The sequence below is a fragment of the Acinonyx jubatus genome, chromosome D2, assembly GCF_027475565.1.
Source record: "Acinonyx jubatus isolate Ajub_Pintada_27869175 chromosome D2, VMU_Ajub_asm_v1.0, whole genome shotgun sequence".
NCBI classification, from domain to species: Eukaryota; Metazoa; Chordata; class Mammalia; order Carnivora; family Felidae; genus Acinonyx; species Acinonyx jubatus.
Genome location: NC_069393.1, coordinates 37,412,673 through 37,435,636, shown reverse-complemented (window position 1 = coordinate 37,435,636; position 22,964 = coordinate 37,412,673). Strand labels below are relative to the sequence as shown.

The 22,964-nt window shown below is 48.7% G+C and overlaps 1 long non-coding RNA gene across 1 annotated transcript; it reads right to left on the bottom strand.

Moving 5' to 3' along the window:
• Nucleotides 1-17,193: 17,193 nt before the first annotated feature.
• On the bottom strand, nucleotides 17,194-21,666 carry LOC113600104 (uncharacterized). The gene is made up of 3 exons (XR_003421059.2): nucleotides 21,604-21,666; nucleotides 19,156-19,525; nucleotides 17,194-18,929 (listed from the first exon to the last, which is right to left on the bottom strand). It is a non-coding gene; the product is annotated as an uncharacterized LOC113600104 (long non-coding RNA).
• Nucleotides 21,667-22,964: the final 1,298 nt, after the last annotated feature.

The window sequence follows — 22,964 nt, the reverse complement described above, 5'->3', positions numbered from 1 at the left end:
CTTCATGTGCTAAGAGGTGGGGCATTTCTACGAGAAAGAGTAAATCGCAGCTTGTTTTATGCTCCCTCGAAGTGCGATGGAACAAGGCATCCCGTGTCTCCCATCACCACCTGCCTCATGAGGACTCAGAGAGGGGAAGGCTTCACTTCCAAGATCTCTAAAGGGTAGTTGTGGGGCAGAGAGAACAGGAGCACCCCCAGGGAGGCGGAGATTCTAGGTAGTGCGAGGAGCACTTTCCAACCAGGTCAGAGCCATGGGGAGATGGAATGGGCAGACAAGGAAGCTAACAATTCCCAATCATAGGAAGTGTACAACTGGGGCTCCATGTCTACCTCCCAAGGATGCTCTAAGTGATGGTGTGTACCTGACAGGTGTTGAGACAGAATGCCCGAGATCATAGACTCTCAAAATTGAATGATATCTATCAAACTTGGGGGGGCATCGTAATGTGACTTCACGGATGGAACGATAGGGATGTGGATGGAAACACACAAGGTCTTTACCCTGTAGTGCTAGGTGTAGCACATGCTCTTGCCTGACCTCACTTTGGCCCTCTTGAGGCTCCTTCTACTCTGACAATTCCAGAAGGCTTAGACTGTGACTCATGCCCCCAGCCCCCTTAGCATTTCTTATACATCTTGTGGAAACAAGGCAATGCCCTCTGGCTGGCCACCTTCTGCCCACAGGGACAAAGACATGCCTCTTGAGCAACTCCTGGGGCACAGCAAGAGATCCTCAGGAAGCGCTGTGGCCCCTGATGGCTGGGGAGTAATGGTCTATAGTGCTCAAGGCACTGGACTTCCCTCAAGGGGAAGGACAGTGGCAGCAGAGGGAAGGATGGAGGGATAGTGTTAATGAATGGACTGTATCACCGGCCCTGGACATGCTTGGCTCATAGTTGGAGTTGCGGTTTCTATGATGATGATTCTCTTGGACTTGGGGCAATGTGGCTCTCACCTCCCTCCCTTCCTACATCATCATCTTCTTTCTTGCCATTGAAAATGGCTTTGGTATTCTCCATGGGCTATCAAGTTCACTTGCTCCTGAGGTTCTCCTGATGGTTGTGGGAGGCAGCTGGAGTCAGGAGCACGATCCTCTTCCAGTCAAGAAGGTAGCTGTGGATCAGGGGCGTGAGGTGGAGATTTGCCTGCCCAGGCCCTGGCCTGGCACCAAACTTCGAGCACATTGCAGCCTGGGAAGCTGGCCACCACCTTGGGAAGCATCCTTTCGAATGCCTGGGTGGCCCTTCCCTCCCTGCTGGAGGTGGCGGCTTTCAGGGCCAAAGGGGCTGGGTGCTGCCCTGCTGTGTGACCGTGGGTGGGGCCCTCAAGTCACTGCCTGCTGCTGTCAGATGGTGCCACCTGCTGCGTCCCAAATGGGGAGGAGAGGACTGGCTACACAGTGCCAAACACACCCAAACACGCTGTTGTTGTCATTGTGGTGCGTGTTCATCATGCCCTGCATCCCGTATCTCAAGACTCGGTGTCCAGAACACCCACCTTGGCTACCCTACTGGAGACCCAGCCCAGGCCTAGATACACTTTGGCCCAGCTTCTGGTGTCCATGGGCTATATGGTGGTGTCCCTCCGTGGGTGGCCCTTTACCCCAGGCCCTGTCTCCGGACTGTGCTGAACACTCCTACACTGGCCCAGGTAGTGCAGACAACTGGGCCCTGGGGTGGACAGCCACCACAGGTTCTCTGCTGGTGCCACAGTCACCCCTGAAAAGAGGAGCATTTTCTCTCCATTTCACAGATGAAGAAACTGAGACTCAGAAAAGTAACTTGCTCAGGGTCACCTAGAGATCAGTAACCAATGTCCCTCCTAGTGGTGAGGGGTTCCGGTCTCCTAGCCCAGCAGGCATCCAGCCTGCTCCTGTACAGCACATAGAAGGGGAAAACTGTAGACGCTCAGATGCCTGGACCCCAGTACAGACCTACCCACCAGGTGGCTCCGAGGGGCAGTCCTGCCACCTGCTCTGAACAGTTCCCCAAGCCATCCCAGTGCAACTGAGATATGGGAATGACCACACCACACGCCTCCCTGCCTGTCCGGCCTGGTCTGGTCCACCGGGGGTGGACCCACAATAACAAACACGCCCCTTTCCAAGTGCAGGAACAGAGAGCAAGTCCTGAGCAACGTGGCCCCTTCTGAGAATACTTCTTTTGTGCTGAGGAAGACGGAGAAAAGCAAGGCTCTGCTACACTCTAGCATCTCATCTGCTGTGTGAACTTCAGCACGTTGCTTCCCCTCTCTGGGCCTTAGTTTCCCCACCTATGAAATTAGGGTTAGAGTTTCCCTAAGCTTGAAATATCTGGATACATTCCCCATGACCCCAGGCCCAAAAGGACTCAGAAGCCAGTGAGGAGAGACACTGAGGATAAATTAATGTCACCCCTTTGGTATCTCCACTTGCTCTGAGCCACCCCCTCTGTAATATTGGCATCTCTCCTCAACTACCCTCGGGCATTGTGTTAAGTGCTTTACATATCTGGCTGCATTTAATTTTCAACCACTGTGTGGGGGAAGGTATTACTCCCCCATATGACAGCTGAGGAAACAGACTCAGCAAGGTACAGTAACCTGCCCAAGGTCACACTGCTGGGAAACGGCAGAGCTAGGTAGGGCAGTGATGGGCTCTATGTCCTGCAAGCCGGCACTGCGGCTTTGTTGTCCCAGCTAATTGTTGACAGTTCCTCCCTGAGGATGCATGTAGCTGAGCTGCCTCTCTCTTCCTTTCTTCTGGGCCTGCCATGAATCAGGAGAGACAGAGGAACAAAATAAACAGAGACGGATGGGAGCAGAGGGTTTCCAGTGGAATCATTTTGCAAAGCTGCCTTTTTCTGCAAGCTGCCCCTCTTAGGAGCTTCAAAGAGAAACCTGCTTCCAAGCAGGATCATTTGCCTGAGCCAAAAGCCATTTATCTGGAATATTAATATGCCAGCAGCTGCCTGTGACCGTGCCTGCCGCTGATCACACACTCCCAGCGATGATCCCTCCTGGGAATGCTCTGGGAGGCTCCAGGAAGCTAATGGGCCCCCTGTGGCACATTCTAGTTACCTTTTGTTTGGCTTTCCCAGAGCTTCCTGCAGACTGCCAGCCAAGCGTGCCTCAGACCTTAGATAGGGGCCTCTGGGGTAGGAGGGAGCAACTGACAGCCCAGCCATGTCCACCCACCACAGGGGACTGACCCTCCTTACTCAGGCCATGATGCTTGGAAGAGAAAACGACGAAGACCTTCAAGATCTAACCCACATCGAGCAGCAGAATCACGCTGGGGACTCAGCCACATCTTGATAAAGGGCATCGAATTTAGGGGAGGAGACCCAGTTTCCAGAAGTAGCTCAGCCACAATGCTGTACAACCTGGAGTCAACGCAGGCCCCCTTAGAGGTCAATCTTCTCTCTGTAGATCAATCTGGTTGGGCTTGATGCTCTTCAAGCGTCCTCCAGATGGGACACACAACAGTAGTACGGTAGGAACACTGGACAGAGAGTCTGAGGCCTTGGTTCAAGTCCTGACCCCACCATAAGACAATCTTTGTCAATTTGCTGAGGCTTTTATGTCAGCAGATTTGTTGGGACACAAACTGAAATTAGATCATTGCTACAAGCGCCTTGTCTGTGGATCCAAAGGGCATTTGCTGAATTTGAGATTTCATTCGCTACCTGAGGCCAATGCAGAAAATCCAGCTAGAGATGGTCCTACTTCCTCTAAGCTCCTCCTCTCACAAGGCTGGCGGTTCACAATTAATCACCATAAACCGTACTAAAAAAGATGTTTCTTGGAATGTCGCAAGGCAGAACATCCTCTTGCTCAGGAATGTCTTGTGTGCTTTAAGGTCAGAGATCACATGTCACAATGTTATGACACCAACATGCCCTCTCCTGCCCAACCTTAGCCCAACCCCATCACATCGTACGTCAATACCTGTTACCCTACTCTACCCATACAGTGGAAATTTAGAGAACAACTCGATAATGACAATAATAACTACTTACTGGTAATTAACACCTCACAGTTACTGTTCCAGGTGCCTCATATATTTTAATTCACTTAGTGTTTGGGATAACCTCATGAGATGGGTACTAACTCATGGAGAGAGTTTTAAAAACTCGCCCAAGATCACCAAGGTGTTAAGGAGAAGAGCTGAAATGTGGCTTGAGTTTGTTTCCTAACCACCCGGTTCTCAAACTTAACTGTCCATCAGAACCACCTGTTGGATGGTTGAAACGCAGAGTGCTAGACCCTAGCCCCGGGGTATCTGATTCACTGGGAGTGAGTTGGACCTGAGATTTTGCATTTCCCAAAAGTTCCCAGGTGATACCAGTCTGGGGACATGCTCTGAGAGCTGCTGCTCTAGGCCTTATTTCCTCGGAGTTAAAGGGAAAATGAACTCCTTATGAAACCCAAGTTCCCTTCAGAATCCTGGATCCCAGTCAGTCCCAAAGGGTGATCCACAGGAAGTACCCCCACAGATTGCTGATTGGCATTATATGATAAAAGGGGGATGAGGTCCACAGTCAAGTGTGTCTGAGAAATTCGGGTTTGTTGGATTTAAACAGGTTTCTTTACTGGTTTTCTGCTTTGTGTTTGTTTATGCACTGTTCAAATGTATTCTATGACATAATCTGGCAAGTGTTCTAAGTATCTTTTTTTTTTTCACAAGTATCTTTGTTTCACAAAATAACTCACGGAAAAAAATGCCCCCTAGAACACCCTCAGAGAAACAATGGCCCAAGTCAGGGCTGTCTATCCCATTGTGGGAAGGCCATAGAGGCTTTCTGTCGGTGGCCTAGAGTCCAAACTCACTCTTTTGGGTTTACTAAGACAGCCTCTCATGGTAGACTACAAGACGTGTGTCAGAACCCATATGGGTTGCACAAAGCAAAGATTCTATCCATCTTCTCCAGCCCAATGGATCACAAATCACACCTTCTGCCACTCCCTGAAGCAAATGCTGTAATAGCAAAAGGATTCAGGCAAGATAGTAGGTATATTTAGGTATAACCCCATCCCAACTTCCAACTATTCCAGTACATATGTCTTGAGGACCCTCAGTGGGCACACCAGTACCTTCTCTATGAAAGGGGAAGGCCAGTGTTTAATCAAGCCACCAAGGAGAAAAAATGAGTTCTAACTCACAAGTCTCCAACCCGCATTTGTGCTGCTCCAGACACTGGGATAACAAGGGAGAGTGAAGTATTATCACTGTCTTCAAGGTGCTCACGGTGCAGTGGAGGAGGCCACTCCAGGCCCAAATAACCTATGTCAAGGTAGGATGTTATTAGAGACAATGAACATTTGTGGGACAGGGGAGTCACCTCTCACCAGGGTCAAAGAATTGTCAAGAGATAGATGGTATTCTGGGAAGGAAATGGCTTCTCTCCACATCTAATCCAACCACAGTTCCTTTTCCAGAGGTCACGAGTGCTGGGGTCAGTGAGAAGCAGGATCTGCCAATTGTGAGCAAACCCCACAGTGTGACAGAGAATGCAGAATTCCATTTCCTTTCTGATCCCGGCAAGAGTTGGGGTCTCATCAGCTGAGGGCACCAAGGACATCAGAACAATAAAGAATTCTGGAGAGACCTCAGCCTGTGTAGAAACCAGAAGAACCTCATACATAGGCCAGGTGTATTCCTGAGAGAATCAGTTGGTGTTCCTGGCCACATGATCAGGTTGGCTGAACAGGTAGGTTGGGTCCTCACCATCCTTGTAGCCAAGGAGGTAATGAGAAGATGAAGATGTTTCATCTGGGTGTCTCAACATGGGGTCTGACAATGTGACAGCTGTAGTGATCTGAAGATCTGACTGGAACCAATTGGAGACCTGCTTCCAAGATGACTCACTCCCACGGCTGATGGTAGGAGGCCTCCACTTCTAACCACACAGATGTCTCCATAGAGCTGCTCGAAGGCTCTGAATATGGTAACTTGCTTCTTACATAGCTAGTTATCCAAAAAAGACAGCAAGAAGGAAGCCACAGTGCTTTTTATGGCCTAGTCTCAGAAGCCACATGCTGTTGCTTCTACATTCTACTTGTTGGAAGCACATCCAGCCACACACAGGGTAGAGAATGAAGCACTACCTCATGAATAAAGGAGTAGTGAAGAATTTTTGGACTTATTATAAAACCACCACACAATCCTAGGACAACAATAAAGGAAGGATTCAGACCATAAAATTGAATCAGAACAGAGACTGGAATACAGGAAAAAAGAAAAAGAGAGAAAGAGAGGAACAGCAGTGAGTAATTAACCTATATATAGTTAAACTTAAGTGGATAATTATAGAGTTCCTTGGAATGTGTAATGAAAGTGCTAAATAATGATCTTAAAATAGAAATGACACAATATTATAGGAAAACCTAATAACAGTCTGAAACTAATTATAATAAAACTATCTTGGGAAAAACTGGGATTTGGGTGGGGGGCAAAGGAAGAGAAGTAAAAATAAAAGGGTTCTAAAGGTCTCATCTAGAGGAAGAGTGGGGAATTTAAAAGGATTTTAAAGGCCATACAATTTTGAAGTGAGGGGGGGAGCAGTAGAAAAAATATTTGGCATTTTTTTTCCATAGGAGAGTGAAGCATGTATTTAATTATGAGTGTGGGGAAACAGAAGGAAAATATTAGTGTAATAAAAAAATTGAGTCAAAATTATGAATACAAAGAAGAAAGAAGAATAACAAAAACTGTCAAATAAGGCAGAGGAAAAGAAGAAACAAAATAAAATAAAGAGTAAGTATAAAGCCAACTGAAGAAATAAAACTGTGTAAAAGTGTTGCTACACTAAATGTAAATGGATTAAATTTTCCTATTAAAATATACGGACTCTCCATTTGGTTTTAAAAAATTAACAGAAGGAAACAAAAAGGTTCTATGAAAAGACTATGACAGAAAGACTGAATAAAGGTAAAAATAAAGGAAAACAAGGAAAAGGTGGGGGGAGCCTCTATGACACATTTTGGACCTGAAATCCTGTCACTCCTTTTTTAGTACTGCCCTTTCAGTGGTTTCTTGTCCCATTGCTGCCATTAGTATCAAAAGTGAACAGGCAACTGGGAAAGAATTCTAAATACTCAAATGAATGTTCACGGTTATTAAATACACCCCCAGAAATCATTACCACAGAAGAGGTGCAGAAAAGTGCTTATTTCATCTCTTCTAATCACAGCATCAGAGAGTCTAGTGAATATTCTCTTTGAGCTTCACTGCTGTGTCACTTGCTAAGCTTGATGTATCTCTTCAACTGGGAGACAGTCTGAACTAGGAGTCTCCTCTGGACACCAAACAGTTGCCATAAAATTCATCTTGTGTTATCCCTTTTCTATAGCCCAGTGGTAGAGGGAGTGATGGTTGTTTTCAGGGACGTGACATGCTGGCATTTGATATCATGACAGGGTACAGGTCATATTTCAAGCATTATAGGCTTGAGAAATAAACTCCTGAAGTTGAGCATTGTCTCATTTCCAAGTTTTCTAGCTCATCAAAAAGAATTGGAAGTTCAATATCACAGAGTATAGTTATTCATTCAGATATTAACTTTGCAACTGCACATTCTAAGCTCTATACCAGGCTCTGTGGACACAGAAGTCAACAAAACAGAGAAAACCACTTCCTTTGTGAAGCTTATGGTATAATGGAGGCAACAGATAACAAGTAATAATATAATAATGAAATACTGTTATTTGTCAGTGCTATAAAGAAAAGTAAAGCAGGGCAGCAGGCCAGGAACTGTGTGTTATTTTAACCCAACAGACCGTAGGCTCATTAAGGGTACAGTCGATGGTTGGTTCATCTCTGTGCCTTTAGGGCCTCCATTCAGACACGGATGGTATGTAATAATTGTGCAGAAACGCAAATGCAGATAAAGAGCAAAGATAGTTGTAGATGTGCACTTGTTCTTTATGTGGAAGATACCAGGTAATGGGAATCAATAAAGGTGTTGAACTGATGTGACCAAATTTGTCTTTTCAAGAGGTTTGATTCAACCTTGGTGTATAAGATGAGTGATAGTTAGAGGAATGGGGTGGGGGATGGGGGTGGAGATCCACAGCAGAAGTAGGGACACCAGCCTTCTTGAGCAGTTTTTTATAGAAAGTTATATCTCTGTTGTCTCTCATATGTGCATGTGTGTGTATGTGTATGTGTGTGTACATGGAGGGAGAGAAAGAGAGAGTATGTGTTAAAAAGTCCATGATCTTTGACATAATAAGTCACCTTCTTTAAATACATCCTGAAGAGAGGTTCCTGGGTGACTCAGTGGGTTAAGCACCTGACTCTTGATTTCAGCTCAGGTCACTTTCTCACAGTTGGTGGGTTCGTGCCCTCCATCAGGCTCTGTGCAGACAGAGTGCATCCTGCTTGGGATTCTCTCTCTCTCTCCCTCTCTCTTTCTCTCTCTCTGCCCCTTGCTATCTAGCTCTCTCTCTCTGTCTGAAAAATAAATAGATACACATTATATAGATAGGTAGATACAGATACAGATATAGATGTAGATACAGATATAGATATAGAGACATATATATGTACGTATATATCCTGAAGAAACAATTGGAAATTTGGGCAAACATGTAGGCAAAACGATATGTATTAAAATATTATTCATGGTAGCAAAGTTAGATACAAACTAAATTGCCTCAACACAGAAAGCCTCACCCATGGATTCGAATACATACACTAATAAGATGGTGATATCAAATACTCTTTAATAAAGTGCTTGCAGTCTATTACTGCTAATTATACAGCTCCACGCACTGACAAAAAACTGAAAAGAAAACCTTCCGATTGCTAGCGGTGGTTATCATAAGGTGATGTGATTATAATTCATGTTTTATTTTATCTTGCATCTTTTTATATTTTTCAAGTTCTCGGTGATGAGCTTGCATTGTTTTCTTTTGTAGTGAAGTAGCGGGGGTGGGAAAAAATTATTTTTAAAAGAGAAAAGGCTACATTTGATTTTTAGCACGACATTCTTTTTGAAAGAAATAGCACGACCCAGAACTCCCAGATCTTGACATCAGGGAGAAGGCGACTTTCCTGAGCTACAGACCAAGGGGTCTGAAAATCTCTGTGGGCTACAGAGGTTCACAAATGTATTGAGGCAGGGGTCCTGGCATGTCATGGCACCTCCCTCCCTCCTCGGGGCTGGGCTAGCCACCAGGCCTTCCAGGCAGGGAGCTGTCCACAGGCCCCCGGGCGGGCTAAGGGGGAGTGTGAGTGATGCTGGGAGCCAGGCGCCAATCTCTGAGTGCCCATTTCCACCTGTCTTCAGCCACCGCCCCCTTGGACTTCCTGTCCTTGTGCCTCACTCTCCTGATCTCCCTCCACCTCTTGCCCCCGTCTCTCAGTCTCTGCCCCTCTCTAACTCTGCCTCTCCCCAGGCAGCCTCTGCCTCCCTACTCTCCACCCGCTCCTGCCCGAGGGCTGCTGCTGAACTTGGCAGGGTGCTGAAGGTTCTGGGCTGGGGCCTGTCGAAGGCCCGGGAGCTGTTACTATTACTAGGAGCTGCTTCTGTCAAAAGAACGTTCTCACATGTCATGCATCAGAAGAGAGTGTCTTTGCTTCCTTCTGCCTGATCTCAACAAATTCCACATATAGTCCCCCGCACCGCTCCCCCCACCCGTTCCCAAGTGCAAGGAGCAAGGCAGGAGGCATTCTGAAAGCTGTCCTCGAACATGTAAAGTCACCGAGGGGGCAGAGTAGGGAAGTCACGCTCTGAATGCTGATGAGTGGAGAGGTCTGCCCTCACCCACTCCTCGCCCACCCCTGCAGAGACGTCTGCACGTCTGCACGGAGCATTCCAGGCTGAAAACATCTCGCCTCCGGCCAAGAACAGCCGGCCTTGGTCTGGAAGCTGAGACACCCGCTAAGCACTCCCCAGAAGGCCCGAAACTGGGAACAAAGCTGCCGGGGCACAGGGCACAGGGCTTGGAGGGAGAGGGACCGCACCTCCGGACTCGGCTGCCTCCTCTCCTGCTGGTATAAACTCAAAGCCACCTAAACCCCTAGGACCCCCCAGGAACACGCCTACAGCTCCCCTGCTCCCCCCAGCAGCAAGCTGGCAGAGGCCAGGGTGAAGCCCCCAAGGCTGTAGTTGGCAACTCTGGAAAAGGAGAAAGTCTGTGAAGCAGGGGAGGGGCTGGTTCAGGGAGGAGGCCCAGCCAGGAGACCCAGGCCTGGGAACGATGCTCAGGGCTAACAGAGAGGCCAGGCTGCAGTCCGTGTCTTCCGTGCCAACACCAGGGATCTTCAGAGAATGGCTGCCCGGTGGAATGCAGTGTCACGTTCTCTTTTGTGGGGCTTTATTTTGCTTTTTCTTTCCTGCACCATCCCCCCAACCCTCCCTCTTGCCCAAAACTTGCTACGACCCTGGACAAAGAGCTCCCTTCCTCTGGACCCTTTAGTTTCCCCACCTGTAAGGTGACAGAGGGGTAGCTTTCTAGTCCCCACCGCAGGGGTGAGGGCACTTCCCTGCCCCAGCCCCCAGCCTTGTGCTGTACTTCCGCTCTACGGGGCTTCTGCACTTTGTTGAGGAAACTCCACTGCTGGAGTATCCAACGCTAGGGTTCCTCAGCCTCCAAAGCTTCACCTCGCCTTTCTTCTGCTGGTGTCCTTGTGTCTCCCCACAAGAGCGTCCTGGGGGCAAAGGACCCGCTCTCTGGAAATGGCTGTCATCTGCTTTAACCTTTGTTACTTCAGCTGTGAAAGGAAAGCGGCTGGGCTAAAGGATTGAAGTGGGACAGGAGCTGAGGTTTTACCCCAAAGGCCGGAGGTCAGGGAATGGTGGTCCATTAGCATTAAAAAGCATGGAGGTCAGAAAGGGCTCAGTTTCCCCGCAAACAAGAGAGTGGTCCTGAAGGTGGGTGGGGGCCACACAAAACACGCAACAGGTGACTCCTTTGGAGGGCTGAGAAGCGAAATGAGATGGGCAAAACCAGCATTTAAGTTATTAAGTGGGTACTTTAAACACTTAACTCCTCGGAGACCTGAGTGCGATAGATAGCAGACCCAGAGAAGTCATTTGTTGGAGGGAGTGAATGAATGAAACAAGCAGTGAATCAGTGAATGCACAATCAGTGGGAGGCATGGAGCTATTACCTCAGACCATCCTGGGCTCAGCACGAATTTTGAGGTGTTAGAACATCTGGACGTGGCCCAACGCAATTCCCCTTTCACAGACCAGCAGCCTGTGGCTACATGAAGTGAAACCCCTCGTCTGGGGGCTAAACACCTAGCAGATACCAGCACCCAAATATGAGGCCAGTGGCTGCTCTCCTCCCTGCCGTCTTCTGAAGACAGCATGTCGACCAGACTCGTTGTGTTGAATTTTTCCACATTTGCCTTACAAGTGCCAGGACAAATGTCTGGGAGACAGTCTTATGCCCCAGGAAGTTAATAGCACCCTGGCATGGGATAGAGGGTTCTAGAAGTGTTCTCTGCTCACTTAGACTCACAGAACCCATCAACAAGGTCTTTGGAACCAGACCCTTCAGGTGAGTCTAGGCATTAGCCCTTAGAAACTGTGTGACTACGGAGAGGTTCAGAAACCCGAGTCTCCAATTTCTTATCCGAAAAATGGAGAAAAATGGTTCACTGAGCTGTGGTGAAGATTAGCTAATGGGATGTGAAACACCTAGAATAGTCCCTGAGCTGGGGAAGTCCTCAATTAGTATTGGCCGCTGGTAGTGATCTTGCTCTAAACTCTCACAGTGGACTCTTGTGTGGAGCCCTCAATGTTAGTATGCTCAGAATCACCTGGGGAGCATGTTCAAATCAGCTCCCTAGGTCTCTGCAGGGAAAGATGGGGCGAAGCTTCTGGATTTTTAATAAACACCTGTGTCTAGGTGTCTAAACATCTCGTGTCTAACACAAATTTAATGTAGGCAGTTCTCTGATCACATCTGAAAAATTCAGGTCCACACTTAACACTTTGTACTGCTATGCGTGTTGCCTTTCTTGCAAGCCCGGCTGACAGGAGGGCAGGGGCCACGTGCCTGGCTAAATGGCTCCCACAGTACATGATGCTGCTACATTATATGATCATCAGTCAGTTGAAGGGCAAAATTTGATGCTAAGAGCTGTCACTAATTTCGGGGACCAGAGCTCCCAAAGTTTTCAGCTTTCGGAATCAAGAAGGATAGGGGCACCTGGCTGGCTCAGTCAGAAAAGCATGCGACTCTTGGGAAGCCTGGGTGGCTCCGTGGGTTGAGCGTCCAACTTCGGCTCAGGTCAAGATCTTGCAGTTCTTGAGTTCGAGCCCTGCACTGGGCTCTGTGCTGATGGCTCGAGACTGGAGCCTGCTTCGGGTTCTGCGTGTGTGTGTCTCTCGCTCTGCCCCTCCCCTGTTCGTGCTCTGTCTCTCTCTGTCTCTCAAAAAATGAACAAACGTTAAAAATTTTTTTTTTAAAAGAGAAAGAGGGGCGCCTGGGTGACGCAGTCGGTTAAGCGTCCGACTTCAGCCAGGTCACGATCTCGCGGTCGGTGAGTTTGAGCCCCGCGTCAGGCTCTGGGCTGATGGCTCAGAGCCTGGAGCCTGTTTCAAATTCTGTGTCTCCCTCTCTCTCTGCCCCTCCCCCGTTCATGCTCTGTCTCTCTCTGTCCCAAAAATAAATAAATGTTGAAAAAAAAATTAAAAAAAAAATAAATAAAAGAGAAAGAAAACACCATGCAACTCTTGATCTCGGGGTTGTGAGTTTGAGTCCCATAGTGGGTGTAGAGATTACTTAAATAAACAAAAACTAAAGAAAAAAGAAAAAAAGAAGAGGCATATAAAATCCTGAGCTCTTTCTGCATCTTCTTCAAACTGGCTTTTATGACATTGTCAGTGGGCGATGACTGTTCTCTAGAAAAGATGCCACATAATTCATCTTACAGGTTCAGGGCTAGAAAAATGTCATTCCTCCTGACAAATGTATAGGCTTCCTTTTATCCTGTTGTAGCAGATTATTTTCCAGGGATGATCACAACAATACCCCTCATTCCACATGCTCTTCTGCAAGGTGACCTTGTCCTCCACCTCAGTCAGGAGTGGGCGTCTATTTCTCCAGCACCTCGAATGCCGGCAGACGCTCTAACTGCTTCGATCGAGAGAATCTGGTGGAATTGATGCTGTGCCAGTTCTGAGCATGGGCCTTAACTTGTCCTACAGAGTCTGTTCCTATCTCTGAGAAACCAGTTGCCATGTAAAAAGTGCAAATATTGTAAGACCATCATGCAGTAAGAAATCCAAGCCCCGGGGAGAGGCCCTGGAGGATGAGGTGCTGCCCAGGGAGAGAAGCCAAGAGCAGGGATGCACCAGATATAAGACTATAGCAGCCATTCTCGGAAATCATTCCTGCACACCAGAGATGAGCTGCCCAACCAGCTCTCTCCAAATCCATAATCCATAAAATCTTGAGCAAAAGAAAATGATTATTTCAAGACACTAACTTTTGAGACAGCTTGTTATGCAGTGATGGGTACTCAAAACACACACTATGAGAATATGTAAGCATCATGTTTTCCTTTTTTCCCTTTGCTGCCAGGAAACTCAGAGCTAGACTTCTGACTTAAATGGAGTAACCGTCTTTAACTTATCCCTTCTCCCTTGCTTCATGTATATAACATTTGACCTTTTAATCCCATGTTAAGGAGATTAGATCTGTGTCTTTTATTACAAACTTCCCCACATTCTTTTGATAAAGAAAGAAGGGGACGTTGGGAATCTGATTTCTTCCTCTACCCTTTGTGTACAACTAAAACTTCCCATGTGTCAAAGTTCTACTTAACTTCCAGAGCTGGCTCTGGGTGTAGAACTAGTATCATTGCCCCATGGGTCACATGTTCTCCTCGATGACTCTATGTCTTGCTTTTCTTTGGTCCTCGTTTATGAGTACTTCTCACTCTCAATTCTCACTCAATGCATTTTCAACCTTCATCTTTACAAGTGATCTCTCAATGGCCAAAAAAGCTTGAAATATCTAAAGAAATGGATTTCTATGGGAGGAAGTTCAAGTTGAACGTCAAGGAGATATCTTTGGTCAAGGTCATGGTTGTGGAGTAAATAACACGTGAGGACAGTCTCATATGCAAACAAGTCTCTGGGTGTCCTTGGGAAACCCCCTGAAGCAGAAATGACAATAGTTCTCAGGTACTGAGTAGTCAACAAGGCCAGGTACTCTACGGTCTACAATCTTTGTGGGACATCTTTGGAGCCATGAGTATTTTGGAAATCAAACCATTCTAGACTTTAGAAAGGTAATATGGTGCATACAGCATGTGGCTTGTGTTACCTAACACTCCTGGTGGATACTGAGGTATTACCCTATAATCAAACACATCAATATTTCTGCATCCAAACACATGAAGAGTCACAAAAACAGTTCTGAATAATTCTATGTGAGTTCAAGTCAGATTTTGTTGCCAAGTGAGTTCAAGTAAGATCAGATTTTGCTGCCAAATGAGTTATGAAAAATGCTTTCAGTTTTCAGAACTTCTTAATCTGGAGTAGTGGATGGGGTTTGTCATCCCATACTAAATACCTTGTTTGTACCTATCTCACTATGTCATAAAATTGCCACGTGATTAATACTACTGTTGTTCCCGATGTATAGATAAGAAAACAGAGATTAAGTCACGTGGAAAGGTCACATGGCTCATCAGTGGTAAAGCTGAGTTTAAGCCCACATGTGTTTGACTTCCAAATCTGGATTCTTAACCATCATTCATCCTGTTTCTTCAGCTCTGTGCTCTGGGCCGTGTGAGAAGAAACCTTTCGACACAGCTCCCTGGGAAGTGACTCGGTTAGGGTGAGAGATTGCTTGGGAAAAAGAAGGGAGGGAGGGATACCTTCTTTTACTTTTTATTTTTACTTTTTTTTTTTTTATTTTTGAGAGAGAGAGCATGAGCGGGGAACGGGAGGAGAGAAGGAAAGACGTAAGATCTGAAGCAGGCTCTGTGCTGACAGCAGAGAGCCCAATGAGGGGCTCGAACTCACAAGCTGTGAGATCACAATCTGAGCTGAAGTCAGACACTTAACCGACTGAGCCATCCAGGTGCACTGAGACATCTTCTTTTAAAAGTAAATAAAGTAGAACCCTTCTTCTCCAACCCTGGACCTTGAGAGAACAGCTGAGCACCCTAGACCAAAGTGGCTTAGAAAAAAGGAGAGCCTTTCGGCAATGCCTCGATTTCCCCCCAGTTACTTTCACATGTGGACATTGGACTTTTATCCCACTGCTGCCACCACAAGTAAAGAAATGGATATTTTTAAATAGGCTTTGCTTAAAAAAAAAAAAAAGTCCCCAGCTTTTTTCAGAGCATGATGCTCAGAAAACACCCAGGTTTAAGGCCCATAAGGTGGTGGGTTCCGATCTCAGTTACATATTATTTGCTGGCTGTAAAAATTGAAAATGTCTTCTCCTCTCTAAAGGGCCTGTTGAGAGAACCCTTCTTTGCCTCTATCTCTTGATCCAGATACAAGGCTGGGCTTGGGAGCAGCCTTCTAGGCCCTCAGACAGCCCACAGACAAGAAAAGCTGTGCACACTGGCTGAGAGAGTGGGGCCCTCACACTTCCCTATGGTCATTCATCCAGAGCAATCTTCTGATAGAAGTTCCTCTCTGCACCTATCACGGCAGGTCCCACAACCACGAGACGAGTCTCACCTCCTCGTCTGGTGTCACACCTCTCCAGAGCTAACTTGAGCTGTAGGCACCTTTTGGCTTCAGGCTATCAAGCAGTCTGTACTAATGAGCTTTCACTCTGCAGACTGTTGAAAACGAAAACATCTCCATTCATCCTCGCATCCACTTTGAACCAACACTGGTTATTCATTGCGCATCAGACACCATCTTAAGCACAGGGAATTTATTTCATCATTCCTTCAAAGGGCATTTACTGAGGATCTGTTGTGTGTCAGGCGATGTACAAGACGCTCTTAATACAGCTATCGGCGATACAGAAAACGGTCCCTGTCCTCATGGAGCTTAGATGTTTAGTATGCCAGGCATGGTCTCAGACAACCCAGAGTTCACTGTGTTGTGAGGAAACTCTTCAAATTCCGTGTGATAGCTCATATACCTGACGTAGCACAGGACTCTACAGAAATGTGGGCACTCAGCCGGAACATGGGGACATGATATATGGGGACATAAACGTGGGGGACACTGTATCTTTCTGGGGGGAGACGATATAGACAGTAAAATCTGAAGGATGAGTAAGGATTACAGTCAAGAGCAGAGAAGAGTGTTTTGAGCAGAAGCAGCGTGTGCAAAGAGAAGAAAGTACATGTTTTCATCTGTTGATAGAAACAAGAAGCTACAGGGAACCAAGTATAGCCCTCTGGGGTCAGGGCAGAGGGTTTGACGTAGACATTAATGGGGACGTGACTGGAGAATTATGAGGAGCACATCCAGCACAGCTCTCTCTTGTCAGCAGTGGAGAACTTGGAACAGGTTCCAAGCAGAGGCATGAGAGAAAGAAACCGAGTTGTCTGTTATGGTTACAAGGCTTCGCTAATGACGCATCTGGAAAATGACCTCACACTCGTGTGCAATGGGCAAGGGGGACTTACCTGGACTCCTGATGCCTTGGGGACCTTCTGCTGGAATCCGAGGCTCTGAAACAAAGGCTGCAGAGGTGGTGGCGGTGCCGGAAGGCATGGCGTGTACGTTCCTATAATCATTAAGACAAGTTCCCGGGCTGCTGGGTAGCTAACTCTAGTCAGTGTCAGGGTAATTAACCAAGCTGCCTGAACTTTATTCACAGCCTGACAAGGTGCACTCTTGGGACTTGTCACTGTGGTTAGTCGGGGGGCGGGGGACTTGACATAAGGCTGATTAGGGAGTGTTTTACACAGCAAGAAACTCTCTGATCTTCAGCTGAGTGGGGCTCCCCCTCCCATCTCATATCAGAGATGCCTGCGAGGCTAGAGAAAAAAGATCATCCAGTCCAACCCCCTCGTTTTCAGATGAGAGAGCTGCCGTTCTGAGCATGGCCGTGGTTTTCCCAAAGCCACGGGGTGAGTTTGTTCTGGAGATGGGATTACCACCCCACCCTCAGGGCTCTGCTCAAGGTCTTTTCTCCATGACATCCTTTATTCTTTTAAAAGACTATTTCCTAAACCACTGCTTCTCAAACTTAATGCACATAGGAATCACCAGGGAGCTGTGACCATGTAGATTCTGATTCAGGAGGACTGGGTGGGGCCAAGGTTCCACGTCTCCAGCAAGCTCCCTGGTGATGTTGATGCTATTTGTCTGTGGACCATATTATGAGCCCCAAGGAGCTCAGGGACTCTTTCCCAGAGACCACCCACAATCTCAGTGGAGCTCCAGTAGCCCTGAAACCCAAGACTCCTGACATCAGAGTGCCTCCAGCTGAAGGGCCCTTGGAGGTCACTTAGTCCAGTTCCTCTGCACACCCAATACCTCTTGTTCTGGCCACAGCTCTTCTGCATGTCAATGAACCAACTTAGTTCATTCCACTAAAGTAGCGTTTCAAGGGTTGCAGGGAAGCCAGGGCAGGAAAAGCCCTCCCTGCTCAATGGTTCCACTCCCCACTCTCTGAAGACTGATGTGTTCAACAGCTTACTCATCCCAGCAAATGTGAACAAACAAACAAAACCTGCCTCCCATGTTCTCAAGGCTGTGTGACCTTCAAACCCCAGTGCCTGTGATAGCTGGAAACTCTTCTCTCCACTCCTTGTCTCCTTTCTGTAGAGGAGAATCTAATGGACACAGATCAAGTGCTTAAGTCTCTTTTTCACTCTGGGCCTCAAACCCCTGTAACAAAATGGCAAGACTTGACTAGGTGGTCTTGTGGGCACTCCCAAGTACTGACTCCCCATGATTCTAAGGCCCTTTGCAACCTTTAGAAAACGCCTGTACCCTGATCGCTGGGGAAGACATTTACTCAAAGGGATTGCATCTGGGGCAATTGTCTCCAATTGGTGCAGTAGCAACAAAACAGATCCAAGAAAATGAAAGTTTCATGTTTTACTTATGTGACTAATTCTGTGATACCTTTCCCGAGTCATGACCATCCCACAAGAATACAAAGACATTTCATTCTCAAGAATCACTTCCCCAGGATTCTTTGTGGGCATTTGACTGAGGGCCAAAGGGTTGGGCTTTGATATTACCTCTGTGGGTAAGACCTCACTAGGTTACTAAGGATATGCTCACTCAAGTCTCATGTCACAGCTGAGAAAACTAAAGTTCTTAGAGCTGGTATTCAATGATTCCAACTTTATTATTTCATTTTTGTCCCTAAGTCCTTTCTTAACTGGAGGAGGCTTGGAAAGAGGTCAACATATTGCTAGTCTTACCATCTCTCTGCACACCTAGGGCTCAGGCCATATCGGGTTCCCCCAGACTACAGTTGCCAGGGGACGTTTGTATATGTTACACATGAAGTGTCATGGCGTTCCCCAACGGGGGATCATTTTTCGAGTCGCACGTCAGAAGAAAGGCTTCTTTATACCACAGAGACTTTACATGCCCCCTCCCAGAAACCCCTACCCTCAGAGTGACCGTCCTACAGAAAGAACACAGTTACTAGAAAAATGATGTGGCATTTCCAGCAGCCTGGGTCACTCAATCATGACCAAGACTTGCCACACATAAGGTTTTGAAGCCAGAAGAGGATGTTCCAGCTTAGACTGGGCTCTGCAACTCCGTGCCCATCCTAATCCAACTCAAGAATCCACCTGCCTCAAGATTGCCACTTCTTGTATTCATGCCAGCCCTGAGGGACCTGACCTGACTTTCAGAGGCAGGTCAGCAGCTGTCCCCCAGGACTGTCCCAGGGCAGCGCTCACCTGACGTTCACACCAAAAGCCCTCGGTCTCCAGAACCAAGCAGGCATCGACTAGCAGGGAGAACGTGTGGCTGACTTGCGTGAAGGGAGCCACGCTGAGCAGGGTCTGCTTCTCACGTGCTGTCCTAGCTTTTATTTTATTTTTTTTTTTTATTTATTTTTGGGACAGAGAGAGACAGAGCATGAGTGGGAGAGGGGCAGAGAGAGAGGGAGACACAGAATCGGAAACAGGCTCCAGGCTCTGAGCCATCAGCCCAGAGCCTGACGCGGGGCTTGAACTCATGGACCGCGAGATCGTGACCTGGCTGAAGTCGGACACTTAACCGACTGCGCCACCCAGGCGCCCCTGTCCTACCTTTTAAACAAACATCGCCCGCAGCTCTAGCCAGACACTTGCGTGCGAGCATCAGTTGACGGCCGGGAACAGCGCTCAGTGGGCTCACAAAAGGAGTGTGAAGGAGACCAGATGTAGGTGTGCTGTGGCTGTGGCCGTGGCCTGGGTGCGACATGGTGTGACAAAGGGCTGGGGGCTTCGATTTCTCTTTCTCTTCCCGGCCCAGATGAACGGTGGGGAATCTGGAGACCTGGTTCTGAGTCCCATGTCTGATGCTCTCTCGCCCAGAGACAAGTGTCCTGATGCTGCCGGGGCGCAGCTTCCTGTCCTTGAAGCAGAGGGAGAAAGTGGATCGCATGGTCTTTGCCTCTGGCCTGAGCGTGTCCTGCTCCTGTGTGAGGAAGGAGGGTACAAGACAAGATAAGAGGTCTCACTACAGCGGACTCCTCCTTCAGGGTCGGGGCTGGTCGGGGACCCCCGATACCCAACACCAGTGGTCCGCTTCCCCTCCCCTAGGCATGAAAGCTGGGGCTTTGTGGCAGGTAACACAACTTGCCTTGTGTTCTGCACTTGAGTGCTCTTGAGTTTCTGCTCCCCAGAAAGATCAGTTTCTTGCCAATGTCATCACTTTTAGCCAGCAGGGACCTATCAGTGGCTCCATCAGGCACTGGGGGCCCCAGCCCCCCTTGGCTTTAAGTCTGAGTCCTGGGAACACTGGGGAAACTTAATTCTCGAACACCTTCCACTCAAAGAGCCACTGTTCTGCAAGACCGATGCCGGCCCCTGCATTTCAACAGCTTTCGGGTGGGTTTCCCACCCCAGACGTCGATAGGGCCCAAAACGCCTGTGAATGTGTTGACCTGACTTCAACCGCAGGCTCAGTTTCAAAGGGTTGGCTGAAATCTTAGCCCGCCCTCATTCCATGTGTGGCTCTGCTCCTGGAAGCCTCGGGCTGGCTCTCGGTTCCTGGGAAGGCTTTCCCTGAATGTGGGTTTTCACCCAGTGGCTCCCGATGAGCCATTTCTTGTGGCAGGATGCCCACCTCGTAGGGGAAGCAGGCTCGGTTCTGGGAATTTCCTGCCTCAGCCCTCCTTTGTTCTATGCCACAGCTTGATACGAAAGGACACCTGACGTGCTGCCAGGAGACCCCGGGGGCAGCCCCACCTGCCCTGCTCACTCATCGTGCGGCCTCGGGCAAGTCATTTCCCCTCTGTGGGTCTCGGTTTCCCCTCTGGGCTAATAGCAGCGGGTCCGCCTCCCTCACGAGGAGGAATAAAAGCACTTTGTACATAGGAAGCACTGCAGTGCGACCAGGGAACCCACTCAACAAGGAGTATTTTGGACTTTTTGCTATTGCCCTTCCCGCGACTGAGAAATTAGCAGGCACAGATCGTGAAAAACCAGCCCCGTCTTTGTAATTACAAATGTGCACACATCCCACTGAGCATCATTTTCAAAAGGCATATTAAGCAGCAGAGACCGCAGGGGGGACCCGTGTAAACAGGCCTCCTCAGATCCTGGCAAAAAGGACTCGGAGAATGCGGTCGTCCCCACGAGTTACTGGCTGTTCCTGCCAGCCCACCCCACCCCCGCCCAGCAGCCCTGGCGGCTGAATGTTCATCTCTCCAGAACAGGGTTCCGGTTCACGGCGAGGGGGCGGGATCCTGGCACCCTGCCCCCAAGCCTGCAACAGCCCTTCAAGACCCAGATCCCCTCGGGTTTGAAGCTTTCTGCAAGCCCGCTCCCCAGAAAAATCTCCCAAAGGCGTGGCCCGCACCTCCCTGTAGGACGGGTCACTCATCACTTTGAATCCGAAGGTTTCATGCCCGTGTGCCACTTCTTACACTAGACTGTGAGCTCTTGAGGGCAGGCTGTGTCTTCCTCATGCTTCTTCCTCGTGGGGCCCAGCATGCGGTTGGCATTTAGCACATTTTTGAATGCCGGGAGGGAGAGAGGAAGGACGGAGTTAAGGCTGCATTATGTCTTCCAGGAGTTATCTCGTGTGGCCCTCACACCAGCCCACTGGGATGCTGTCTCCGCCTGACCAGTCAGCCACTGACGCTCCACGAGTGCAGGTTACTGGCTGAAAAGCACACTCCTCGCCGTGGCGTTGGGATTGGATGCCACGTCTGCTCACAGCCCTTGCTGTCCCTTGAGTTCTCTCCTCCAGCTGTCCAGAGGCGTGAGCAGTAAGGAGCCTTAGCCACTGAAGAGGCAGCCAAGCATCAGCCAAACCCGGGGGTCCTGTGCTGACAAAGGGCAGAGTCTCCTATTGGCCTGACCACCTCTGTTTCTCAGCAAGGGTTTCAGGAGCTATCGCCATGCGTTCCCATGGACCACGGTGATGCAGGACAGAAGGCACATCCTGTGTCACCTGAGTTGCAGAAGCCTGTCCTCCCTCCCCTGGCGACATTCCATGTGACTAAGCTTCACAAGCCAGCTCTCCTGAATACGGGTGAGGACACCCACCCAAAGTGGGAGCACAGCCTGGAACGTCCAGGAAGCAGCCCAGAGTCAAGGCACGTCATCTCCCGGCTGCAGAAGGAAGAAAGGGAGAATGTAATTCAGCTTGGGGGTGGTTAATGGAAGATGGCCCAGGTGATGGTGGGGGGTGAGGGTTAATTCTGAAGCAGAAATAGATGCTATTTAGGAAGAGGAGGGCATTCGAGGCAGACAAGAGGTAAAAGACGGCATCAATCATTCACCGACTACAAATAGTTGAATCTGAGTGCAGCAGAAATGAAAGACAGCAGGGCTGGAGGCGAGGGGATGGGAAGCAGCAGGGGAGCAGGCAGAGGCCAGACTGTGGCCAGTGCTTGTGATTCAGGCTGAGGAGTCTGAGCTCGGTCCTGAAGGCAGGGAGGTGTAAAAAGAGTTTTGAACAAGGAGTGGTGTGCTCAAAAGTGGGTTCTAGAAAGATCACTCTGTAAATGGGTGGGAAATGTTGATCCTTGTCGTCAGAGGAGTCCCTCTCTGGGCTCTGGGAACTAGCTTTGCTTCTGTGGACAAAGGGTGTCCCTCTAATGAAGTGTTAATTGCAAACTGATCAATCACACTCTGGGATGCTCTGGCCCCAAGACCCCAAGTTCAGCTCTGCTCGTATGAGTGTGGGTGTCTACCAGGAAGCAGGGCCAGTCTGTCTTCTCGGAAAGGAACCATAATTAAAATGCATCCCTGAGACATCAAGGGCCCCCTGAGCTCTGTTTATTGTTTTGTGCTGATGAAAATTCTCAAAAAGAGAAGCCAAGGCTTTCAGAACGTCTGTTCCCGCCTGCCTGGAGTGCTGCGGGTCTGCGGGAAGTGGCTGACGGAGGAGGATGTGCGGAGGTGACGATCTCAGAGGGGATGGAATATGAGCTAGCCTGAGGAAGCAGGCACATGGGGTCGAGGGCGTTCGGAGCATGACTGCCTCACCCGGGCTCCCCAGAGCTGTGGCTGCAGCCCACCACAACTCCACCAAAACGGAGGACAGCACCTCCTGTGCACAGACACCTTTAGACAAACTGCTTGCAGACCCGGGGATCCCTGGAGCAGAGGAAAGGGCCAGTCTGTGGCCGGTGATATTTGGAAGGGAAGAGCTGAGCTTCTCACTGGGGGTCAAACTGGGCTTCCCTACATATATGTTATAATAAAACTCTGCCCCTGACGTTCCTACTTCTCTAGGAAGTAGGTCCCCCTTCCGGGGGGGGGGTCCCCTAAGAATCAGGTCCCCCACCCCACCCCCCTTGCCCATTTCCTTCTGGGACAAAAAGTCCCAATAATTTCGGGTGCCATGTGTAGTAGGCAGCCTCTGAGATGACTTCTCAGATCCCTGCCTCATGGTATTTGCA